General features: G+C 34.4%; 1 pseudogene; it reads right to left on the reverse strand.

The window, feature by feature from the left end:
- Positions 1-1,495: 1,495 nt before the first annotated feature.
- LOC119062455 (U2 small nuclear ribonucleoprotein A'-like) lies at positions 1,496-2,262 on the reverse strand (annotated as a pseudogene).
- Positions 2,263-6,286: the final 4,024 nt, after the last annotated feature.

Raw genomic sequence — 6,286 nt, forward strand, 5'->3', positions numbered from 1 at the left:
TTCCTATTGCTCCAAATCCTACTCACTTGGTGGTCTCAGTGTTCTAGATTTTTGTCATTCTAATAGGTTTATGGTGGTATCTCATTTCTTTGATTAGCATTTCCTTGAAGACATATGATATGGAGCATCTTTTTACCTGCATATTTGCCATCTGTATAACTTCTTCGGTAAGGTATCTCTTAAGGTCTTTGTTCCATTTTAAAAATTAATTTGCTTTCATTTTGTCATGTTTTAAGAGCTCCTTGTATATTTTAAGTAACGTTACTTTATCAGATGCATTTTCTTTCATTAAGATCTGATTGACATAAAACATTGTGAAAGTTTAAGGTATCTCATGTGTTGACTTGATGCATTTGCACATTGTGATATGATGACCACCATAAAAACAGCTAACACTTCTATTAGGTCACGTAATAATCATTTCTTTTTCTCTCAGCAACTTTGAAGTTTATTATATGGTATAGCTGACTCTCATAACTGTACTATGCATTAGATCTCCAAAACTTTTTTATGTACTAGTTACAAGTTTGTGCTCTTTAACAAAATCTCACCAAATCCCACATACCCTAGATCTTGGTAACTACCATTTTACTATTCTATTCTGTTTCTGTGAGTTCAATTGTTTCCGATTTCACATGCAATTTATATTATACAGTGTGTCTTTATTTGTCAGGCTTATCTCATGTAACAATGCCCTCAAAATATCTATCTATGATGTTGCAAAAAATTATTTCTTTCCTTCAAGGATGAATGATATTCCACAGTGTGTGCATGTGTGTTTGTGTGTACCTCACATCTTTAATCACTCATCTATTCATGGACACTTAGGTTATTTCTATATCTTGATATTGTGAATGGTACTGCAATTAACATGGGAGGCAGGTATATTTTTGATCTACTATATATTTTTTCATTGGTATAGCCCCAGAAGTAGGATATCTGGATCACATACTTCATATTGATTTCCATAATGTCTGAAAGAACTTACATTCCTATCGACAATGCACAAGGGTTCTCTTTTCTCTACATTTTCCCCAACACTTGTTATCTCTTGTCTTTTTGAAAATAGTCATTCTAACAAGTGTGAAGTGATATCTAATGGTTTTTATTTGCATTTACCTGATTAGCATCTTCTCATGTACCTGTTAGCCATTTACAGGTCTTTTTTTTGTAATTGCATTGTTTATTTTTTTGCTATTGAGTTGTTTAAGTTCTTTTATATTTTTTATTAACCCCTTATGGCATATATGATTTCAAAATATTTTCTCTCATTTCATAGGCTGCCTTTTTTATGCACAGTGGGTGTCCTTTATCTTTATTATTTGTAGAAAAATGGAATTTAGAATTCAAATTATATATTACAATATTACCAGAAACAGTGGGAAGCATCTTAACAATACTTAGGAACCCTTCTTTGCTGACACAAGCAAGGCTATTATACCATATTCAAAAAGCAGGACTTGTCTCAAGGGGACATGTTATACATCCGTGGGTACTAGGACCACACTGCCCAGGGCCCATTTGTGACTGTGTCTTCTTCCACCCCCTCTTCCCAGTCATGAGCGGAACCTTCTCTGCCAGGAATCTGTCCCAACTGCAGCAGGCCCTTCAGCTGCTCCGCTGCAGCCCTAGTTGCCACGTTCCTATTGCTTCTACCTCCCTGGAGATGGCCCACCTTTCTTCCTGTCAGGCAACAAACCAGAACCTGGATTGAAACGTTTGCTTTGTCTGGCAAAATCCTCTGTAAACTGTACACCCCATTTGCCCTTGAACACTTGCTCTGCTCCCTGACATTCTTTCAGTTTCACTTCCTGAAGACCCAGTGCTGCGATTTGTGGAACTTTATACATTTTATACAGTCCGCCAAGTTCCTTGTTTGTTGCAGGATTTGATAGGATACTTAGATGACTATTGAGAGATACCAAAGGATCTACATCACCTCCTTCCACAAAACTATTGTTGCTGAGAATGAGTTCTGCCAGACAGGGCAGAGCCCAATCAAGTCCCTCACTTACATGGTATATTCTATTGCTGTTTACTAATAATATTTCCAGTCTTCTCAATGACAATAAAAAAATCTAGTTTTCTGGTCTCACTGACAGAGAAGTCAATAACATCAAATTGGTCTAAGGTGGCACTTAGATTTTTGAGGACAAGAATTTTATATCCCCAGTGCACCCCAGTGAGGTGCCCCGCAGGGTCCAGCACCTCCCTGGTGTACAGCGCCCCCTGTCTGATCAGCACTGTTCTCAGTTTCACCATCCTGCCCTTCCTTCTGGTGCAGAGGCTGACTCTGGCCAGACAGGCAGTCACAGATCTTCATTTTATTGTTTCCTTTGCTGTGCAGATGCTTTTAACTTTGAAGCAGTCCCACTTGTCAATTTTTGCTTCTGTTGCCTCTGTTTTCAGTATCATTTCCAAAAAATATATATATGTAATTTGCCAAGACTAAAAGGAATTCTTTCCACTGGCAGTGTTACAGTACCAAGTTTTATGTTTAAAATTTTAATCCATTTTGAGATTGTTTTTATGGATAGTGTCAGATAGCATTCCAATTTCTTTTTTTTTTTTGCATATGGTTATCCAGTTTTCCCAACACCAGTTGTTGAGACCGCCCTTTCTCCATTAAGCCTTCCTGTGCCCCTTGTCAAATGCAGGTTGACAATATACATGTGGAAGTTGATTTTTGGGCTGCCTGCTCTGTTCCATTTGTTTATGTGTCCATGTTATGTCCTCACCATATGGTTTTATTACTACAGCTTTGTAGGATAGTTTTAAATCAGGAAGCATGATGCCTCCAGCTATATTCTATTTTGGGATTGCTTTAGCTATGTGGAGACTTTTCTGGCTCCATACAAATTTGGGGGATGCTACTTCTGTAAATTAAAAACCAAACAATAATATCTTTGATAAGTATAAATATAAAAATTTTCAAAAAATGTTAGCAAAATCAACATAAATAAATAAGTTGCCCTTATCTACACTAACAGCACAATATCTGAAAAAGAAACTATCACGATAATATCAAAAACAATAAATTGCTTAGGAATAAAGTTAACCAAAGAAACAAATATCTATGCAATGAAAAGTGTAAGACTTTGATATACGAAAATGAAGAAGGGAAATGAAAACTTTTCCCATGTTCATAGAGCAGAAGAACAGATATTCTTAAATCTCCATACTACTCAAAACTATCTACAGTTATAATGTAATATCTATTAAAATCCCAGTGTATTTTACACAGATGTAGCCTTTATACATATTTTCTCTTACTCATTGCCTTGTTGTATAATTCTCTAAAATTATTTGTCACAAAACAGACACTTTTAATTTTAATGAAAGCCAGCTTATCAGTTTTTTTCATGGCTATGTCTTTGATGTATCTAAAAAGTCCTTGCCATATACAAAGCCATCTAGATTTTCTTTTTTTCCCTAGATATTTTACTATTTGTTTTACATTTTAGACTGTGATTCACTTTTATTTACTTTTGGTGATGAATGTAAGATCTGTGTTGATTAATTTTTTTGTATGTAAACGTACATTTGTTATAACATCATTTATTGAGATCTCTCTATTGCTAATTTCTCAAAACTGTTTCTTGCAATGGAATTTTCTTTTTTCAGAAATTTATTTAATGTACACAATATCAAAACAAACAAACAAGGAATCAGAGATGATAATTAGACATTTTTGCAACTGTTTTATCATTCTCCTATGTTCTTCGATAATTTATATTTTCTAAGAAATAATTTCTCTTCCATGTGTATATTTACTTTTTTTATCTTTATGTTGAAAGAATTCTTATGGAGTTTTGTGATGCTTGATTGTCTTATAATTTACAATGAAACTAGTAAGAGTTTATGCAACTGAGCATCTGAAATGTTTTTGGATAATTTGGAAGAGTAAACATTTTGTTTAGAGCTTATAATAATAGGGAGAACTGTGTCTTGAGGAACTAATGCCACATCTGCACAACTTGTACTCAGAGAGTGTATTCTACTTGTATAGACATGAACTTCAGTGGATGGGCACTCATCTCATGTTGTTAAGAGTGTGTGATGATGGGGGTAGGGAGGCACTTCATTTATAGATCTTTAATTGTGGTTCCAGACTTATATCTCACTCCTACTATCTAGTCAGGTTTAACATTTCTTACTACCTGGGATCTCAAAGGTTCAGCGGAGCAAATGAGCCACTGTTTTACATGAAGATTGTGATTTCCTTACCTGTGTCTCAATTTTTACTCATTATGCTTTTTATGTGCCTTTCATTGTACAAAATGTTTTGAAATATATTTCATTAATGGATGGAAATTTTAATTCTTTTCATTTTTGCATTTTGTACCTTTTACTTAAATTCCCATCATTTTAATGGTGTGTTTGCAAGAGAATGTGGTTAAAACATGGTATGTCCATCATCCTAAATAAGAAACACCATATGTTTTTTATACAGTAGTTATCTTTAAGACCCTGCTATTATCTGCTTATTTTCTTCTGTCTTCATTTGTTTTATCAGTTTCTGAATCTTATTTCAGTCACACTTTAAATTTAGTAATCCCTAATAGAATTATTTTGCTTTAAATAGTCTCTTTGCATTCATCACATTGTGTGTGTATGAAGCTATTCAATTTTTAATTCTCTGCTTCCCCCAATCTCTTTCTGATAAATATTATTGTATCTCTTTTATTCGCTCTCTCTTTAGTCTCAAATAATCAATCTCTTCATTAAAAATGTGCCTACAGATGCACTGAATTGAGCAGTGGTACAGTTATTCTCTCATATGTAGGTAAAAAACAATTAAATATAGATGAATATTATGTAAGCCACCAAATTACTAAGCCATCTTTGTAAACACACATAGATATTGTGATGATAAAAACTAAATAGTTATGTAGTCAGTGGTAAGGACAATGTCAGTGGATAATAGCAGTTATAAAAAGGCTTCTGGTTTGTATAGACTTCAATGTGCAGTGTTTTCATACTTATTCAATTTCAAGTACTTAATATTCCAATGGTTTAGTTTTTTAATGGACACATTTCCCCTCTGAAATTTTAATTAATTTTAGCAATTTTCAGTAACTGTCAAAAATCATTCTCTTTTCTATTGTTTACCAAATAAAGCATAAGATGATCACAATGGCAGATGTTTCACACTCCAGTAAATATCCATCAAGATTTTTGAGTCTTTACAATTCCATATAAAATAGGAACAATTGTTATTTATTCATTAACAGTCTGATATGAGTGCATTAATGTTTTTGGTCATGCTTATCCAAATTTTAATAATTTGCTTCAGTGATTATCTCAATTCAATTCACAAGGCTTAATTCTTCTCAAGAGTTTGACCTCCAAAATATATAAAGAACTCACATGACTTCACTCCAGGAAGACACACAATCCAATTAAAAAAATGAGCAAAGGACCTTAAACAGAAACTTCTCAAAGGAGACAAGACAGAGTTCCCAGAGACATATGAAAGGATACTCAGCATCACTAGCCACAAGAGAGATGCAAATTAAAACCACAGGGAGATACCACTTCACACCAGTCAGAATGGCCATCATAAACAAATCAACAAACAAGTGTTGCAGAGGATGCAGAGAAAAGGGAACCCTAGTGCACTGCTACTGGGAATGCAGCCTAGTGCAGCCACTGTGGAAAATAGCATAGAATTTCCTCAAAAAAACTAAAAATAAAACTGCCTTTTGACCTGGCAATTCCACTGCTACAATTATATCCTAAGAACCTTGAAACTTATAAGTGAAACTTAATCAACAAAACAAATAAGCAAGAAAAATATAACCAGAGATATTAAAATAAAGAGCAAACTGACAGTAACAAGAGCAGAGGAGGGAGGGCAATAATGGGGGAAAGAGGAGAAGAGGAAGGGTCCTTAGGGAACATGTACTAAGGACCCATGGACAAAGCCAAAGTGGGTAGGATTGAGGGTGGGAAGTGGGGGTGGGTGGGTCTGGAGCAGTGGGGACATGGAGATAATCGTACTTGAATAACAATAAAAATGCAAATTATATCTTCTCATTGGGAAAAAAAGCTTAATTCTTCAGTTAGTCATGATGTGGTTTCAACATAATTTTTACTGATGCTATCCTTCCTGTTATTTACATAGCTCACTCCTGTCTTTGTATGTTCATTCAAAATTATCTCAGAGAAGTTATTCTAGTTGTTTCTATCAAAAATTGTTTTTATCAACCTAAATCAGCAATTTTCAACAGGTGCGGTGCTAGAATTTTTTAAACATTTAATACCTGACTATTTAGTCGGGGAC

The sequence above is a fragment of the Artibeus jamaicensis genome, unplaced genomic scaffold, assembly GCF_021234435.1.
Source record: "Artibeus jamaicensis isolate MK-2021 breed Jamaican fruit bat unplaced genomic scaffold, CSHL_Jam_final scaffold_474, whole genome shotgun sequence".
Classification (NCBI taxonomy): domain Eukaryota; kingdom Metazoa; phylum Chordata; class Mammalia; order Chiroptera; family Phyllostomidae; genus Artibeus; species Artibeus jamaicensis.